The 20,395-nt window shown below is 44.0% G+C and overlaps 2 non-coding genes across 2 annotated transcripts; both read left to right on the top strand.

The window, feature by feature from the left end:
* The first annotated feature begins 870 nt into the window (after positions 1–870).
* Positions 871–942, top strand: TRNAP-UGG (transfer RNA proline (anticodon UGG)). The gene has a single exon. It is a non-coding gene; the product is annotated as a tRNA-Pro (tRNA).
* A 1,537-nt stretch (positions 943–2,479) lies between these two features.
* On the top strand, positions 2,480–2,552 carry TRNAV-AAC (transfer RNA valine (anticodon AAC)). The gene has a single exon. It is a non-coding gene; the product is annotated as a tRNA-Val (tRNA).
* The last annotated feature ends 17,843 nt before the right edge of the window (positions 2,553–20,395 follow it).

Here is a 20,395-nt window from a genome sequence, read left to right as displayed (position 1 = left end):
TATGAATTGGGTCCCAGGTGCCCTGAAAGTTCCCAGCAGGGTGACTTAGGCCCCCGGTTCTAGGGGGCAGCCTCAGGGAACAAGAAGACCTCTTCATTATTGAGAGTCCACGTGGCGTTTTGCTGGCTTCTCTCTGTGGAATCTGGAAGACTGAGACTTCTGTGTTTGCAACCTTTTAAATCCCCAAACAAATTAGAGGAAAAACTCTATGGACAATTGAGGAGGTGACACATTCTGGGGAGTTTATGCCCTGAAGCCTGAGAAGTGAAGGTCCTGTAGTTTTTATATATGTATACTGCAAGTTTCTTTTCTATCTATCTGTCTGTCTATCAGTAAAAGGAGAATGATGTCCTTGCAATTTCAAATTTAACTCCACATAAAGAATTTTCTTTTTGTTTGTTTTGTTTTGTTGGGGTGAAGGAGGAGTGGATTAGATAGATAGACAATATTGTAACTAGTAGACTTGTGGAAGAAGCAAATTTACTATCATTTGACTTCAAAAAATGACAGGCTAGAATAGTGTACTGGTAGCTCTTGTCCACGTAGAATGGAGCCAATTAGGCAAAAAGAAATAAATGGCAGGAGAAAGGAGAGCTTTCTCTTACCCTTAACAAGGAAAAGAGGCAACTAAAGTCACAAGTAAGAGAGAGACAAGGTGTGTGAGATAATACCTTTTATTGGACCAACTTCTGTTGGTGAATGGACAAGCTCTTGAGCTCCACCGAGCTCTTGTTCAAGTCCTTCACCAACAGAAGCTGATCCAATAAAAGAGACTACTTCAACCACCTTATCACTCTGACAATTTAAAATCAAGAAAACTACAACAGTAGAAAGACGCAAGAAGCGTCCAGTGAAATTTATTGTTCAGCTGGCTCGTTGGTCTAGGGGTATGATTCTCGCTTTGGGTGCGAGAGGTCCCGGGTTCAAATCCCGGACGAGCCCTCTTTTAAAAAAAAATCCTGGTCTTTAGAACATTTTCTCTTTTGTTATACTCTAACTGATCAGCTCAGCTTTCAACAATCCCTATTACCAAAAAACCTAGTGGGCTGATGGTGGCAACCCAGGAGCAGTGTTTCTGTTCAGTGAAAGTTACATTAGCCTTGATTTGGGGTTTTTTAAAAAGCTAAATCTTCCCAGCCTACACACAGCTAAAAGAGACTGGGGTTTCAAGCCCTGTCCGAGAAAGAAGCAGCTGTTTGTTCTCCTGGTTGAGTTTCCTGGTGCCTTGCAAGATCCTGTTTCTCTCAGTTGCTGGCCCTTTGCCACCGCTAGTTAGTTCTGACAGAAAGGGGAGCAGCGGATTGTGAAATAGACTGAGGCCACATGATTGTCTGTTCTGTTCATTCCTTCTGAAGCACCTGGTGGTGGCCACTGTTAGAGGACAGGATACTGGGCTAGATGGAATCACAGAATCATAGAATCCTAGAATATCAGGGTTGGAAGGGACCGCTGAAGGTCATCTAGTCCAACCCCCTGCTCGAAGCAGGACCAATTCCCAGTTAAATCATCCCAGCCAGGGCTTTGTCAAGCCTGACCTTAAAAACCTCTAAGGAAGGAGATTCTACCACCTCCCTAGGTAACGCATTCCAGTGTTTCACCACCCTCCTAGTGAAAAAGTTTTTCCTAATATCCAATCTAAACCTCCCCCACTGCAACTTGAGACCATTACTCCTCGTTCTGTCATCTGCTACCATTGAGAACAGTCTAGAGCCATCCTCTTTGGAACCCCCCTTTCAGGGAGTTAAAAGCAGCTATCAAATCCCCCCTCATTCTTCTCTTCTGCAGGCTAAACAATCCCAGCTCCCTCAGCCTCTCCTCATAAGTCATGTGTTCTAGACCATTGGTCTGACCCAGTCTGGCTGTTCTTATAGAAGCCAGCTGCCTGTGGTGTGACCTGTGGATTCCTTTTTGTTTCAGAAACTCTGGAATTGGGGGGCTTCCCCCCACCATAAAATGCACAGGCAGGAGAAAGAGGGTTAGAACAGGGAAAGAGCAGCTGCCAGAGAGGTGCCGCAGGCAGCTAAATCTCCGGAGTGCCACCACCTCATCTCACATGGAATCATCTGTCTCCCTGGAAATGCACCTGAAGCCTCGCACCCTCAGAATCATGCTCACACAAAACTACACCTGGAGAAAGAATACAATCAAAACTCGAAAAAAGAGAGGGCCACACTATTTCACATGCTTACAGATGCAAGCTTCACACATATACCAGGTCCAACTTCATCCAGAAGGGGGCAGTACAGACACATAAATATTGCATCGGATGAAGTGAGCTGTAGCTCCCGAAAGCTCATGCTCAAATAAATTGGTTAGTCTCTAAGGTGCCACAAGTCCTCCTGTTCTTTTTGCGGATACAGACTAACAGGGCTGCTACTCTGAAACCAATAAATAGTAAACTGCACCAATTTCATTAACAAACGTTAGACCACAGAGGGATAAAAAAACAAAGTGTATGGGTTTCTATAGTGTAAGCTAGGTTTCTGTAGTGTAGTGGTTATCACCTTTGCCTAACGCGCAAAAGGTTGCTGGTTCAAAACCAGGCAGGAACATGCATCTCACCTCCTGTCTGCAGGGATAATTTTCCTTGTGTATCTTAAACTAATAACATTTCTTTTTTAAGTGCCTACAAAACATTCTTCTATTTTATGCAATCTCAAGAGCTGTTTGAACCTATACAATGGGCTCAATCAAGTTACAACAGATGAGCCAAAGTTATCTTGCCACACTGATATACTGGAAAATTGTTTACATGTATATTTAGATTACAATGTTGCAACAGAAAAGGTGGCTATGAAACATATTGTAAAACAAACAAACAAAAGGCCTTTGGGCCATATTATGATCTCATTTACACTGTGCTAAATTATTAGCTCTCCATTTAGTATTATTGTTAGTAGTAATAGTACTCGTCATCATCATAGCTCTAGTAGCCCAACTCATGACCAGTGCTAGGTATGGTGAACACAGAACAAATAGAGTTGCTGTGCAGTGTTGGTCCCAGAATATTAGAGACAAGGTGGGTGAAGTAATATCTTTGACTGGACCAACTTGTTGTAGTGAGAGAGCTTTGGAACTTATACAGAGCTCTTCTTCAGATTGTGTAAGCGCAAAAGCATGTCTTTCTCACCTACAGAGGTTGGGCCAATAAAATATATCACCTCCCCCGCCTTGTCTCCCACAGAACAAATAGACAGTTCTTGCCCCCAAAGAACTTACCATCTAGAAGTCAGTGTGAGAGGAAAATCAACCTCAATGATTGGGGCTGGGGAAGGGGACTACATGACCTGAATTTTCCTTCTTAAGTAAGGATGATTAAGTCTTTTGGGGATGGGGAAATACAGGAATGAAGCCAATAGATTTTTTGTTCAAAACTAGATATCAAATAAGATTCTAGAGAAATTAAACTAAAAACCTAGGGAAGTTAACAGAGAGTGAGTCTGTGATGTGTTCGGAGCATGGATTGGCTCTTTCTTTGTGCTTGTAAAGTGCCTAGCATAAGAGAGTCCTGATCTGGATTGGGACTTTTGTCATCTCTCTTAACTCTGGAATCACTACAGCCATGATCATTGGACAGATAGATACAGATATTGTCTCCTGTCTTTTATCACTCTGAGTCTACAGTCGGGCATTTCCCAGCACAGTTATGTTGGTTAGGGTGTGATTCCCCCCACACTTCTAAATAACTTAGCAGCAAAACTCTTAAGTGTAGGTCAGGCCTCAGTGTAATCTTCTGTAGATGCTCCTTTCAAAACTCCTTGGCCAGAACGCTCTGGAACTGATTTCCATAGGTGCTGGGCACCTTTAGGTCATAGTGACTTCAGGAGGAGATTCAAGTTCCAGTGCTCTGACAAATCTGGCCTTCTGCCCTTCACGTGGGTGTCATTAGCTGCACTGATCCAGAGGTGGACATCTGTTCTGGCATGTATAGGCAAAGGTGCCAAAACAAATTTAGCCTGAATGAGCAAGAGATGGCCTGGGATCCAATGGAACTGCTGGCGCGCAGGTGTGACCCTCTCATGGAGACCTCTATCACTGAAATTCTTTCCCATAAGATTTAGAATGGCCACTTATCTTGTCACCTTTAGAAACAATAGGTCTGACCTTCCTCTTTATCATTAAAAAGCACTGGCTATAGAAAACATAATCTATAAACCTGTGGGGTGTAGACCCCTTCCACAGACCACTCTTAGTATGAGAGAAGAGGATCAAGACTTGTACTCCTACTCTCTCTCTCTCTCTCTCTCTCTCTCTCTCCCCAGTTTTAGTCTGCTGTTCATCACCATAGTATCTGAGAATCATCCCCATAAAATCAATAGCAATAGCCAACTCCCCTGATGGGTTTCACTGAGTCTTTGTCACGTTTCTCTTTTGGGGGTCAAAATTCTGCTTGGGGTAGGGTCTTGGGGTATGTCTTTTTTTATTTGGTAGGGATTTAAGGGTAGAAGTGAGCTTCCGTATGTTAGGATATAGATATTCAGGCCTGTCTGTAAAGGCCTATAGTCTAAGAATTTAGGTGTATTCTTATCACTTGGCTAGTTATAGAGGTACAAAATGTTTACATTTCAAAACATATGCACAGCATGGGAACAGCTCACAGTAATTCATAACACAACCTCCCCTTGCTTGTTCATGACCCTCAAGTGCCATCTTGTGGCCTTTTTGCATCACTGTTTTGTAAGAGTTGAAATCCCTGAAGACTATTGCATCAGTTGGGATTTATTTATTTATTTTAATCTACAGCCGTTTGCACTCTGAAATCTGCTTGCAGAGAATCTCTCTCTTGCTTTCTAACTATCTGTACAATCTGTATTTTAACAGGGATATTAGTTGTGATGCAAACTAGCTTCATTAATTGCCACTACGTTTAAGGTTAGGTCAGGTTTTTTGTTTTAATGATAGGTTTATGGTTGCTCATAACCTTTCTGAAAATTACTCTGTTTAATTATAATGCAAGATTCTATTACATTTGTCTAATCATTCACTGGCAGCATTCATTTCCTTTCTCTCTCTCTCTCTTTCCCTAATTTCTTTCTTTCTTTCTTTCTTTCTTTCTTTCTTTCTTTCTTTCTTTCTTTCTTTCTTTCTTTCTTTCCACCCCTTTGCATTGTTGAGAACTGGGTAAACATTCCTGGATTTCTTCTCCATTTTCTTCAGAGCAAGATGTGCCAGGAAGAAGCCGGACAGGGTATTTTCATCCTTAACAGCAAAGACGTCTCCTTCTTTCTCTATCACCTTCTCTCACCTAAGCATATGAGTTCATTAGACATATTAAAAGCAGTGCAATGTGCAAATGCATTACCAATATTTGTTTCAAAGCACCAATAAAACAGAGTGAAAGTATAGACTGATCTGCACACAGTGGGGCTTAATGGCCTAAAACCTAATAATAAATACAAATCAAATTAATAACAATTAATTAATAACAATTAACAACATCAATTTGTTAATTTTGCACCACTCAGGATCTCAAACTAGAGTTTATGTGGGACTTAAGTGGTTGCCTAGGCTGTGTATTGGCCCTCTGCACTGGGGCCCGTCTCATCCAAACTCAGCATCACACAGTATTTTCAGAGCAGTAGCCGTGTTAGTCTGTATCAGCAAAAACAATGAGGAGTACTTGTGGCACCTTAGAGACTAACAAATTTATTTGGGCATAAGCTTTCGTGGGCTAAACCCACTTCATCAGATGCATGCAGTGGAAAATACAGTAGGAAGAGATATATATATATATATACAGAGAACATGAAAAAATGGGGGTTGCCATACCAACTCTAATGAGAGTAATCAATTAAGATGGGCTATTATCAGTAGGAGAAAAAAAAACTTTTGTAGTGATAATCGGGATGGCCCATTTCAAACAATTGACAAGAAGGTGTGAGTAACAGTAGGGGAAAATTAGCATGGGGAAATAGTTTTTAGTTTGTGTAATGACTCATCCACTCCCAGTCTTTATTCAAGCCTAATTTAATGGTGTCCAGTTTGCAAATTAATTCCAGTTCTGCAGTTTCTCGTTGAAGTCTGTTTTTGAAGTTTTTTTGTAGAAGAATTGCAACTTTTAGGTCTGAAACTGAGTGTCTAGGGAGGTTGAAGTGTTCTCTGACTGGTTTTTGAAAGTTATAATTCTTGACGTCTGATTTGTGTCCATGTATTCTTTTGCATAGAGACTGTCCGGTTTGGCCAATGTACATGGCAGAGGGGCATTGCTGGCACATGATGGCATATATCACATTGGTAGATGTGCAGGTGAACGAGCCTCTGATAGTGTGGCTGTTGAGATTAGGCCCTATGATGGTGTCCCCTGAATAGATATGTGGACACAGTTGGCAACGGGCTTTGTTGCAAGGATAGGTTCATGGGTTAGTGTTTTTGTTGTGTGGTGTGTGGTTGCTGGTGAGTATTTGCTTCAGGTGGGGGACTGTCTGTAAGCAAGGACTGGCCTGTCTCCCAAGATCTGTGAGAGTGATGGGTCGTCTTTCAGGATAGGTTGTAGATCTTTGATGATGGGCTGGAGAGGGTTTAGTTGGGGGCTGAAGGTGACAGCTAGTGGCATTCTCTTACTTTCTTTGTTGGGCCTGTCCTGTAGTAGATGACTTCTGGGTACTCTTCTGGCTCTGTCAATCTGTTTCTTCACTTCAGCAGGTGGGTATTGTAGTTTTAAGAATGCTTGATTGAGATCTTGTAGGTGTTTGTCTCTGTTTGAGGGATTGGAGCAAATGTGGTTGTATCTTAGAGCTTGGCTGTAGACAATGGATTGTGTGATGTGGTCTGGATGAAAGCTGGAGGCATGTAGGTAAGTATAGCAGTCAGTAGGTTTCTGGTATAGGGTGGTGTTTATGTGACCGTCGCTTATTAGCACTGTAGTGTCCAGGAAGTGGATCTCTTGTGTGGACTAGTTCAGGCTGAAGTTGATGGTGGGATGGAAATTGTTGAAATCATGGTGGAATTCCTCAAGGGCTTCTTTTCCATGTGTCCAGATGATGAAGATGTCATCAATGTAGTGCAAGTAGAGTAGGGGCGTTAGGGGACGAGAGCTGAGGAAGCGTTGCTCTGAGTCAGCCATAAAAATGTTGTCATAGTGTGGGGCCATGCTGGTACCCATAGCAGTGCCACTGAATTGAAGGTATACATTGTCCCCAAATGTGAAATAATTGTGGGTGAGGACAAAGTCACAAAGTTCAGCCACCAGGTTTGCTGTGACATTATCAGGGTTACTGTTCCTGATGGTTTGTAGTTCATCTTTGTGTGGAATGCTGGTGTAGAGGGCTTCGACATCCATAGTGGCCAGGATGGTGTTTTCAGGAAGATCACCGATGGATTGTAGTTTCCTTAGGAAGTCAGTGGTGTCTCAAAGATAGCTGGGAGTGCTGGTAGCATAGGGCCTGAGGAGAGAGTCCGCATAGCCAGACAATCCTGCTGTCAGGGTGCCAATGCCTGAGATGATGGGGCACCCAGGATTTCCAGGTTTATGGATCTTGGGTAGCAGATAGAAGACCTCTGGTCGGGGTTCTAGGGGTGTGTCTGTGTGGATTTGTTCCTGTGCTTTTTCAGGGAGTTTCTTGAGCAGATGGTGTAGTTACTTTTGGTAACCCTCAGTGGGATCAGAGGGTAATGGCTTGTAGACAGTGGTGTTGGAGAGCTGCCTAGCAGCCTCTTGTTCATATTCCGACCTATTCATGATGACGTCAGCACCTCCTTTGTCAATATCATCTGTGTTCAGGAAAGCTCTATAGCAGGTGCTTGAGAGGCAATAAGACCATAACGTAAGAACATGAGAACGGCCAGACTGGGTCAGACCAACGGTCCATCTAGCCCAGTATCCTGTCTTCCGACAGTGGCTAATGTCAGGTGCTCCAGAGGGAATGAACAGAACAGGTGATCACTGAGTGATCCATCCCCTGTTGCCCATTCCCTGCTTCTGGCAATGTGAACTCGTGGGCCAAGCACAGGAGTGGGAGTCAGAGGAAGAGGGGTATCTAGTACCAGGTGACTCGGGCCCACATCTCCACATGGCTGTGGTAGCCATTGCTCGTAGGCTGTCTCCAGGGTCTACAGGAAGACTAAGCTCTTTCACAGTCCATTGTCTCTGCTAATGACCCATCAGCCCCCTCTGGCTTTTTCATTGTTGTACCTGAAGGGCTGGTTGGTAGTGATACCCAAAGTAACACATTTGAAATACAGATACATAGTTAATATTCCTAACTTCAGATACAAAAATGATACAGGCATACCAATTGATAATCACATTCAGTAAGTCATAACCTTTCCAATGATATCTCACATGAGCCATCTTGCATAAAGTATATCTCTGTTATGTCATATTCATACCATAAGTATATTTTCATAAAGAATATGGAGTGAAAAGTCACAACTTGTACTCACTTAACATCTCTCTCTTTGTACTTAAATAAACTTATTTTATTCTTTAATCAAAACTAATCCTGTGTTGTGAATTGTTTGGGTAACTCCATTTCAGGTAGCAAACAATGGTATGTCGATCCCCTTTGAGAGGCAACAGACCTAATCTACCTTGACTGTCCAGGAGAGGGCTGGACAGTGCAGAATACACTTCTTTGGGGAAAATCTGGGATGGGAAGTGTGTTGGGGTCACTCTGCAAGTGGTAACAAAGGCCGCTGGAAGCAAGAGTGTGGCTGGTGTGTTGTGGACAGGCTGCTGGGATCAGAGTTGCTGGACCAGGGCTGTGGCTATACACCGACATCCAGGGAGTGACCGGCATCCTGGCAGGCTGATTGTGAGCAACCCAGGGCTTGTCTACACTGGCACTTTACAGCGCTGCACCTGTCTCGCTCAGGGGTGTAAAAAAACACCCCCAAGTTTCAGCGCTGTAAAGCACCAGTGTAAACAGTGCACCAGCGCTGGGAGCCGTGCTCCCACCACTTGTCGCTACACCCCTCGTGGCGTTGCCAGTGTAGACTAACCCCCAAGTTGGCAGCTACAACAGCAAAACATTGTGAGGCACCCAGGGTAGAGGGTAGAGGGCAAGGTGACACAGCCCCTCCTAATGGACTTTGTGTGAAGCTATAAACTAAGGTTGGAACCCAAGCAGTTATAACCTGTCTTCCAGTAGTTCCTAGAGGCCCTAACCAGGATTTTAATACAAATGGCAATTGTTCTAGGAAACTTTAGCTCTGAAGTAATGAACACACCCCTCAACAACAAGAGTAACTGGGTGGAACTTCGTGTCCTGTGATATACTGGAGGTTAGACTAGATCAGTGGTTCTCAACCTGTTTACCATTATGGGCCACACAGGCAGATCTCTATGTCACTATATATACTACTTGTATCATAGGCAACACATGAACCTCCTCCCGTCAGGGACGCTAGACCCTGACCCTGCCTGAGGCCCCTCCCCTGCCCCACCCCTTTTGCCTGTCAGAGACCCGTATCCCCCCCCCACCCCACCCCACTGGCTGAAGGAGCCCAGCCGAACCAACCTGAGCACTGGCCTGTTCACCTGAGCCGCCTCGAGCCCTGGACCACCAGCTGGCCAGCCCCCGCCTTGCTGGCCGCCCTGAGTCCTGGGATGCTGGCCTCACCTGACCCCTGGGACACCGCCCACCTGACCCCCGGGACGCCAGATGGCCTGAGCACCTGCCCAACCCCTGGGCTGGCCCAAGCCACCCCCAGCCACTGGCCTTCCCAAGCTGAGTCCCCGCCGGCTTCTGGGGACAGGGGGAGCGAGGGTGGGGACTCAGAGCAGAGCATGGACGGGGCCACGGCCTGGGTTAGGGGAGACTTAGCCTCCTCTGGCCTATTATACCCCCCATCCATGACCTGTATGGCCCTGAGGATGTCACACGGGTAGCAGCTGAGTGCTGATTGGGCCACAAGCAGCTCACGGGTTGAGAACCACTGGACTAGATGCTCATGTGGGTCCCCTTAGGCATTAAACTCCATGAATGTATGAACTTGAATAACCTTGAGAGCAAAAAGCCAGAAGGACAGGGTAAGGAACAACTGAAGTTAGCCAGTTTTCATATATTATTAATTAATTGATTGATTAATTAATTATTACAATTTTTGAACTGCAGAAAGAAATCAGGGAAAATATGCAGATGTTTTGTTTCTTTTTAAACCAATATTTAACTTTTTTTTTAAACCCAACCAGTTGTAGAGATGGTTGATTCCTTCATGCATGCCCCCCTTTGACCTCCCTCTACCTGTTGCCCTCCCCTCCAACCACCACCAAAAAAGAAACCTCCAGAATCTCAATTTTGGAGAACATTTTACAAAAAATATTGTAAATCTCATTTGTCCAAACCAGTTCTAGGTGTAACCCACTCCTGTAGGAAAGAGAGGGTAAAACTGACTGCCTTAGGGACTGTTCCCAATGGCAATGTACAGAACCTAGATATTAGGGCAAAAGGTGCTTTAGAGACACTAAGAGATGGTGGTTAGTAGTTCTTCTCTTTTAATCTGACTTACTCACATGTGCTGCCACAATGAAAGTCAGTAAAGTTAATTTATTGTATAGAGATGCCGCCTTAATAATGTTTGATATTGTATGCTGTAATAGAAGATATTATGGGTGTAACACGACAGGCATCAATGGGATTATATAAAGACATTCAGGGGGAAAGAAGCTAGCTGCTACAGGTAGATGTAAGGTGTGGCATGATTATGTTAATAGATCTTGGCAGAAGGTATTGGCACCTGTTTGCTGAAAGTGAGCCATACACGCCTATGGTTAAACTGAAATCTGGCATAAGAAGGCACAACCCCAGTGATATCAGTGTAGTTTTGTTTCCAGCGCCAGCAAGAACTATGACCTTTGTAAATGTCACTGAAAAGTAAATGATCTAAAAAATGAAGGAAAATATGAGCATTAGTGACACAGGACATGATATAATCTATGATATAATCCCTTAGGGCAGGGACCAACTTTTTGTTCTGTGTTTGTACAGTGCCTAGCACAATAGGGTCCTGGTTTTCCCTAGGGCCCTTAGGCACTATGGTAATACAAATTATTGACCAATGTATCCTGGCTAGCATATATATATATAATCCACCCCATATGTACTTTAGTATGCATTAAGCACAAATACCATTAAGCACACATATTATGGCCGTTATCTAACGTACATTTACTAAAATTCTGTTCACTTATGCTAAGTATGCTATAACACCTTCCATTAGCCCAGAGGTGCCCAAACCATGGGGCCTGCCCCCCTAGGGAGGTGTGGAGGAAAGTGCAGGGGTGTATGGCCAGGGCCCGGGCCAGCCCACACAGATGTTATGCTCATAAGAAACACACGGGATCTTTTTTTCAGGGGAAAAGGCAATAACCCGCATTTATTGAAGATACAACAATTAGCATATGCATTCAATCGCACCATACACACACACAAACACACACACACACACACACTGTCCCGCCAGTCAATGTTATAGTTACCAGTCCAGAGTCCGGATCAACCTAGAGGCCAGCTTGGTTGATCACCAATAGGGAGGAGCACATTCCTCATTCACACGCAAAACAAAATTAATTTATATAGAACATTTTGAACAGGAACATCAAGTTGCAATGCAAAAGAAAACAATCATTGCATTCTTTTACTTATTTTAAAATGCTAAACCTACAACAAATTGGTGACTCTCAAAGGTCTGTCACTGTCTTGAAATCAGCCCAGACACAAATTCTGGCTGATGTATCTCTACCAATGGCCCATTACGCCATTCCTTTCTGCTATTCAAAAAAGGGTGGCTGGCAGGATATGATCAAACCATACACCAATACATTTAATACATGTTACATTATTATTCTTTATCCTTCATTCTAAATTATATAAAATACAAACATTAAATTCTACTGCTACACAGAGCTGGGGAGGAAGCGCCACTCACCAGCTCCACTCCTGGCCCTGGCTCCAGCCCCGGCTGCTGCTCCCCGCCCCAGCTGTGGTCCCAACCTTGGCTCCCTTACTCCATCTGTGTCCCCCCGCCTTCTCCCCCCGGGAGCCGCGACCCTGATCCCAGTCCCAGTCCGGGGTACGGGGGAGGGAGGGTGGGTGGTGCAGACAGGGATAAGAGGGGGCAGGAGGTAAAAGGTTTGGGGACCAGTGCAGTAGCCGAAGTAAGCTTTGGCTTAAGTAACTATGCAAGCTGTCAGGATCAGGACATATGAGTAATTTATCACCGTGGCAGGAAGGGAGTTACTCTCACAGGCCAGTACTGGAGGTCCCAAAGGAAGTGGACAAGACATATAATTCTTCTACGGTAGTTCAAACCTAGGAGGTGCCTTCATCCCCCTTGGTACCTGGAATGCATGTGTTCAGAAGAAAGAAAAGGGGGTTCCCCAATGTACCAGAAAAACAAAGTAGAAATATGATTGGTTAAATCTAGTTTCAGATTATGTACACAGTACCTTTTACTTGTACACAGGGATGGTAGAAAAAGATAGTTTTATGGGTGTAATTTTGGGAGCACACCTTCTTTGTAAGGTCAGTGTATCAACACTGCATAAGATGGTTTCCCATAGACTGGTATTGTATTAAAACTTTCCCCTGTTTTATATTATTATTAAATACAAGCAATAAACCTGACTGCCATTCAGTGTTCCCTCTAATTTTTCCCACCTATGTGCAGAATGAATTTTGTTATTTGCACCAATATGGAGGTGATGTGTGGTGGGGGTGGGGCTGTGGGGCTTGGAGTGTGGGAAGGGGTTCAGGGCTAAGCAGAGGGTTGGGGTGTGTGTGGGGCAGTAAGGGCTCTGGCTGGGATTGCAGGCTCTGGGGTGGGGCCAGGGATGAGGGGCTCAGGGCTGGGGCAGGAGGTTGGGATGCAGGGGGTAAGGGCTCCAGCTGGGGGTGCGGGCTCTGGGGTGGGGCTGGGGATGAGGGGTTTGGGGTGCAGGCTGCCACAGGGCTACGGCAGGGAGAGAGGACTCCTGCAGAGCTCTCTCCCTGCAAGAAGCACCTGGTCTAGAGGGGAGGGGTGCCTCTCCCTGCCCTGGCAACTCCAGGGCTGGGGCCATGGGAGAAGTGCGTCGCCTATGGTCATGGCAGGTCTGGGCCAGGGTTGCGTTGGGGCCGTGGGATAGGTGCATGTCTCCTGGCTGCGGCAGGTCCGTGCCGGGGCTGGGTTGGGGCCGTGTGAGAGGTGCCTCTCCCACAACTGCAGCAAGGGCTGGACTGGGTTGGGCTGGGCTTGTTTGGGACGCGCTGGGGCCAGGGGAGGGTGTTATACCAATAAAATAAAAAACAGCAGGATCTTATTAAAGGGGAAAAGGCAAAATACCACATTTATTGTGAATACAGAAAGAATCATAGTAAGCAGTTAGTTACAGCTATAACATTCCATTCAATTTCATATTTATTCACACATTCAGTCATACACACACACACACACAGGTTCTGCAAGATTGTTATCACAGTTACCAGTCTTAGAGTTGCTCATGCCAAGCCACTGGCCAGGCGGCCTGGACATGAGGAGGGAGCAGGGCCTTGTCAGATGCTCATCTGATGCTCCTGGAAGTTGGTTTGCAGAATCAGACCCCAAAGTTCTCACTTTCTAGAGTCCATTTTTATAGGAATTTCTTCCTATATCAGTCTATGGGAATTGCTTCATCATGCTTTTGCTGAATCAATCAGCAGATGGCACATTCCTGATGGCTCCGTGCTGCCAGATGTTATCTTGTTCTTTGGTTCTCCCATTCTTGAGGCTGTTGGGTGGATTCCAGTCTGCCCTCCGGGGGTCCTCTGGTTATTTCCACTTGACACCTTCTTCAGCCGACGGACACTGGATTCTTAGGCTGGCACCCCCCTGATCATTCAGTTATTATCCACACCAAGCATCCATCCACATACATCCTCTATCTCTGTTTTAATCACAATTATTAACAAAGCGAGATGAATACAACAAAAGGGCGGGGAGTCTCTCTGGGTGCTGTTTCTGTTGTTACAGAGTATTACTTTGAGTCTCTCTCTGTGCGAGGGGTAGTGTTACAAAGAATTGCTTTGAGAACAGACTCTGTCTTAGAATGTACTAACACAATTAGCAGCTTGCAAGTTTCACACAGAGAGGGAGAGAAACAGTAAAAACAAGAGACCAAAAACCAAGAGTCCTCTTAATTAGTAATATCCTGGAATTTAAACTATGGGGAATCAAACTCATTTGTGATTTTAATACAGAACTTCTTTAATATGATCCAACAAGGGGCGCATCTCCCCCAGCAGCGGCATGTTCATGGCTGGGCTGGGTCGGGTCCAGGGCTGGAGGAGAGGAATTCCCCACGGCTGCGCAGCTTAGAGGGAACTTAACTGCCATTGGTTCTTTGGTCTCTTGGACATATTTCACAATGAACCAAAGTGCAGCTGAGCAACTGACTATGCAATTTACCAGTAAAACAATAGTAGATACGAGCATACATATCCTGAACCCAGTGAGAGGAAAACTACATAGGGCATGAATTCATCAAACTGACTCCTACTTTGTGGGCTATATGAGGAAAAGGAGATGGAGTGAGAGAGGGAGGAGAAAGAACAAGCTCTGGAAGTGCAAAACCACTGCACTGAGCATTGGTGCCTCGATGGACATACTGGGATATACAGGAAATACATGGAAGAGCTATATCGTTTTACCATTTCTTTTCTATTATCTTCCTTGCTGTCTTATTTAAGTAATTCTGTTATGTTACTATGACATATCCAGGGTACAATCCAAACTAATAAGTAGCTGTGTCACCCCGCCCTCTAACCTGGTGTGTCCTTTACATTACATTGCTGCAGTAGCTTCCAGTCTGGACATCTCATAAACAAGCTCCAGCTTGCCAGTCACTCCCAGCTACATCTGTGTGTGCTGCAGTCAGCCAGCCATACCTTGGCTCTTAGCAGCCTTGGTTATGTTGCAGGGTGACCCCAATATACCCCCAGTCCAGGATCTTCTCCCAGAAATGTAGGTCCAGCCCTCTCTTGGACAGTATAGATATGTTAAGTTTGTTATTCCTGTAAGGGAATCATACACACAACTTGTTACCCCAAATGGAGTTCCCCAGCCACTTCAACTTGAAGGCACTGGATAAGATAAAACAATAAAACTTGGTTATTAACTACAAAGAGATTTTAAGCTAGTACAAGTAATGAGGCATGAAAGTCAGAAATCGTTACAAGAAAAATAAAGAAAAAACACAACTAGTGCCTAACTTAATAAACTTCATTAGATTCAAGAAAAGTTTTATAAACCACATGCTTCCAGCAATCTTACTGTCCCAACAGTTTAGGTCAGGACCCTGCCCTCAGAGTCCAACAGCTGCTTCCTTTGTCACTTCAGTGCAGTGACTGTGATGAGCAGGGAAAGAGAGAGATGCTTTGGGGTGTTTGTCCACCCTTTTTATAGTTTCAGTCCCCTTCTTGAAAAAAACTTTTCCAGCTGGATACCAGGAGACAGAATATCTATGGGGAAGGATGTTCCTTGCTGCTTTTTTCTGACCTGTTTGAGCTTCTTTTGTTTCCCTTCCTGCTTGATGACTCCATTTACTGCTTACATCCTTTGAGACCTGTTTGCCAACCTCAGTTTGGAACATTTGCCAATAACATCATACAGGGAAATCTTATAACTTCACATACAATGCTGCTACACACATTTTATTAGGACAATAATGTCCAGCAAATTATGAATTTTCAAATAATACCTTACAAGATATGCTTTGTACAATATTATTACAATAGTGTGTAGGGTGTGAACACAGAGGTATATTCTGTCACAGCTACCCAGAATAAAAGTGATTTATTTAAGGTTACATGTGGCATTGACCCACCAACCTTCTTTCGTGTTTTAATGTTTGGGGAGGGAACAAGTTGTGGATTTCCAACATTGTTGCATGGATCATTGTTACATAGATTTTATAGTGACTGTTCTCTATATTTATAATAGATAGTATCCACTGTTATAGATTGATAGTAGACTAGGGTCTAGGCTCAGGGATATATGAGAGGATACTGTCATTTCACTATTCCTTTTTCAACATCTTTCTCATCATCTTGGTTCAATGAATAATCCTTTTATTTTGTGAATTAACAGAGAGAAGTTGTTAGTTAATTAACCTGTGTGCAGTGCTTAGGCACCCATTTGCAAATGCCGATATCCTATTTCTTTCCTGCAATTCAGTTTTCATACAGACTTAAACCAAGGAAATCTTAGTTTTGGCCTGGCTGTTTCATTGTACAATGTTACCAATTTATTTATTTTACACAAAGCTACAGACACCTGGATTATTAGAAACTTGATGCTTTACATGTGTTGGGCCAGTGAAATGGTGTTCCCTGGAGTCAGAGAGTCCACTGACATTTTGGGGACAATGACCAGGGTTTGACAAATAGCCATGAAGGCCAGTTGGCTGAGGAAAAAGGATATGGGGATGTGAAGGCAGGAGTCCACTTGGATTAGAAACAAGAGGAGTGTGTTTTTGGACATGGTGGTAAGGAAGGCAAGTAAAATCATGATAAGGAGGAAGGTGTGTGTCTCCGTTTGGTTCAGAAGCCCCAGCAGAATAAATTCTGTCTGTGAAGTTACATTTGCTCTCTCTGTTTCTGCTTCTGCTTCACTTGGTTTGACCTGATGGAGAGAATTTTAAAAAATAAAACAAACAAACAGCCCTCTTATGAAATATATACGTCACATAGGGCAACAACAAGGGAGTGTAAATGAGAACCCAGATTCTGCCTTCTGTGAACAAACAAACAAAACCCCAGCTATTCTGCTTAAAGAACACCATGTGCCGTACTTCCCAGGAAGTTTTAATTATTTAGGTTAAAACCTTTGAAGGATGACCTCTGATTTTGGGTGACTACAGGTTTGATGTCCAGTTTGAGACACTCTCAGCTTGGATTTCACTTCTGATGAGCACCCAGAAGTTTAAATCAAGTCACTGGAAAATACAGGCATTCAGCATCACTGAGCATGAGTATCCATGGCCAAGATTATGCAAAGTATCTCTTGATTTTTGGTGCTCAGCTTCAATTGCATCCTCCTCACCATAATCAATTATTCATGATTAATTATGATTAATTATTAATATTATATTTCTTTAAATTGCTGTTCCATAGCCAAGCAGAAGCACAATATTTAGCCTTGCGGATCATTTTACCATTTGGAGAAGTCAGTCATGCAAAGTCAGGCATTTTCTTGGTGCACTTTGTTTAAAAGAAGTACTAAAAAAATTTTCACAGCACTGGTAACAAACTTCACACGGAAGCTAAGTAAGCAGAAACCTCAGGTCAGTCACTGCTACCTTGTTCCAAGAATTGGCTGTCTTTAGCCTCAGTCTCGCTCTTTCTCTTGGGTTTTTTTCACATCTGAAAACTTCTCAAAACTATTTCCTCTTCCTGCCCTCGTTGATGAGCTTTACCCCCCTGCCCAATTACTCTAAGCTCTCCACCCTCCTACAAGATCCCATGGCCCTCAAAGTTCAGCTTGGGAAGTAGCCCTGCTTTTCTGCATCTGCTCTGCAATACTAAGGAACCTCAGAGCTTTAACACCTAGGGTACATCATAGACTCATAGAATATTAGGGTTGGAAGAGACCTCAGGAGGTCATCTTGTCCAACCCCCTGCTCAAAGCAGGACCAGCACCAACTAAATCATCCCAGCCAGGGCTTTGTCAAACCGGGCCTTAATAACCTCTAAGGATGGAGATTCCACCACCTCCCTAGGTAACCTATTCCAGTGCTTTACCACCCAGCTAGTAAAATAGTGTTTCCTGATATCCAACCTAGACCTCCCCCACTGCAACTTGAGACCATTGCTCCTGCAGCTGGGACTTGAGGTGAGGGGGATGGGGCTGGAGTTGGTGCTCAGGCCGCCTTGTGCTCCGGGGCTGGGGGCATTGAGTTTGGGGGCACTGGGGCTGCACCTCCCACTTGGTGCTCTGGGATTGGAGGCACTCGGGGGCCTGAGGCTGGAGAGAGGGGAGGGCGGTGACCACGGGGGAGGGGGCGGGGGGCGGCCTCTGGGCTCCAGCGGGTGTGTGTGTGTGTAAGAGGCGGGGGAGGGGCAGGGCCTCTTGCAGAAGGGGCAGGGCTGGGGGTTAGCCTCCCTGAACGGGCAGGTCATGCACCCTTCATGCAAAAAGGATTTGCACAGTGTCAATGGCCAGTTGGCCAAGGCTTTCAAAAGGGACTTGTGACTTTAAGTGCCTCAGTTTACCGGTGCCAGATTTGAGACTCTTCTAAAGAAACTTGTGTTTCAAAAGGCAAGCGCTCAGCTCATTCTGAAATCAGGCCTCTAACAGATACATTACGCTGGGCATGCAAAACTTGAGGCAATATTTGCAAATGTTGGCCTTAGATGGTTGAAAACAAGAAGAGAAACTTTACACATGTGATTAGACTCACTGAAGTCAGTGGGACTCCTCACAGCATGTAAAATGCAGCAGCTGTACACACTTTTGCAGGATCCGGGCTTTTACACGACCTCTCCTTCAACACAGGCTGATACTAACAGTACAAGCTGGTTACGAGATGCAAAATTGTGAAGTGCGTAAAATCCACTGTGTTCCCTCCATCAAAGTGTGATTTCAAGTGTATTAGAAGCTAAAATGTATGATCTGATATTATAAAATGTAATCTATGTATCTGATATCCATCACTAAAAATGCCTTATATGTAAAAGAATTGCTATTATGACAAATGAAAATTATAATCTATGTAGTTGTTCTAATTTGGGGATCTGCTTTTATTATTTTTATAAATGAATGTTTAAAAAGAAAATTTGAGTCTGTCAGGTGATCTGTGTGATCTGTTCTGACTAATGAGTGTTCTTATTATTTAAAATAGGGACTGAAAATATATTTTGGCCGAAAAATCTATGCAGCTGCTTCTCTGCTCTCTTGTTGTAAGACATTTTATGCAGAGTAATTATCCTCCTAAAAATAAAAAAAGGCAACCAAAGTCTTGAAAAACTGAAGACATAACCTAGAAACACAAGAAGCCAGTGACTGCCTACCTCCATCTATCCCATCTTGTTCTGTCAGCAATCTAGAAAAGAGAGAATTGTTCACCTTTTTTGGAAAAATGCTGCTGTTTGTTTGAAATCAAGCTGTGTGTCTTATCATTCTGTTCTATTATATTCTTATAATCTATCTGTCTCCCCATCACTGTGGTATATGGTCATTCATAACCAACACACATTTATGAGCTGAAAATGATTTCAACAAGTACATAAATAAGCAACCTATGTAAGTCTTCTTTGCCGCTTTTACATTTACTGCGGAAAAAGTCAAAATAATGCATAATAATAGGCACATAGAGTGCTCAGTCTAATTAAGGTTGCATTCATTTAGTATAGGGCAGTAGTATTATTCTCAGGGATTCATTTAGTTTAAAAGTGTTAAGGCATAAATACTCATGCCTGAAGGCTGAAAAAGAATCTAATGATTTTTTAAAAAACAGGATAAAAGATGCCACTTGGAAACCCCCAATCTATAAGAACTATAGTCTGTAATTAGTAACCAAAAATGCTGCATGAGACACTTTAAATCTGACTCTCTAACCTAGGTCTAAAGCTACCCCAGTCAATTGCTTACTAAAGAAAAAGGAACAATAACTGGTAGAAGAAAATATAATATTTCAATAGTTTGAGTCAAGGTTGGGACCATTACATCAGCTCGAAATTAATACTCTAAGGGGACATACGTATCTAAATATTACCAGACTTTGGGGAATACTCTCCTAAGTCTTTAATTAAGGTTCAGTTATAGGAGGAAATGTAGCCCTAAGCAATGCCCCCCCCCACACCCTCCGCGCACATGCTTTGAAACTCTGCAAGTTTCTCCTTGTGGGTCTTTCCATTCTTCTGTCATGAGATCAGGCGAGGTTCAGAGATCCCAAAAGAGGGGAGTGGAGTTGGCCCTCCCTTCCAGAGTCAGTAGAGGATTATGCTCTCACCCAACCACACACTCACCCACGCACTCAATTCACAGATCTCTGGAGATTCACCTGGATCTTGAGAGATGGGTGGAGTCCAGGAGCATCCATTTAGCTGTTTCTTGCTTGGACATTAGTTCTCTGTAGAGGCCAGGGTCATCCATGTAGATGGCTCCTGACTTCAGAATACTTTTCAGCTTTATCCACATACCCCACACTTTGAAAGCATGGGAGTCAAGCTCCTGTGGGCTAACACCAGCTCCCACATTACCTATTACCCACTAACCTTTCTGTCCCTTCCCCCTTACAGTCTTAGAAAATATCCCAACAGGGTTTTGCAAAGGGGTGATGCTACTGAGCGTTTTGTATCCTAGTCTCCAGTCCTCCCCATTTGTAGAACCCATTCTCTGCAGAGCAGAAATTCACCCTCCCTCCGCACCAGGCCGACTGTTATGTACCCATTAAGCCCTGTTTTGCAGGAGCGCTCTTGCCATGATGAACAGCCTTTTC

Source organism: Eretmochelys imbricata, chromosome 14 (assembly GCF_965152235.1).
Source record: "Eretmochelys imbricata isolate rEreImb1 chromosome 14, rEreImb1.hap1, whole genome shotgun sequence".
NCBI lineage: Eukaryota > Metazoa > Chordata > Testudines > Cheloniidae > Eretmochelys > Eretmochelys imbricata.
This window is presented reverse-complemented; position numbering and strand designations above follow the sequence as displayed.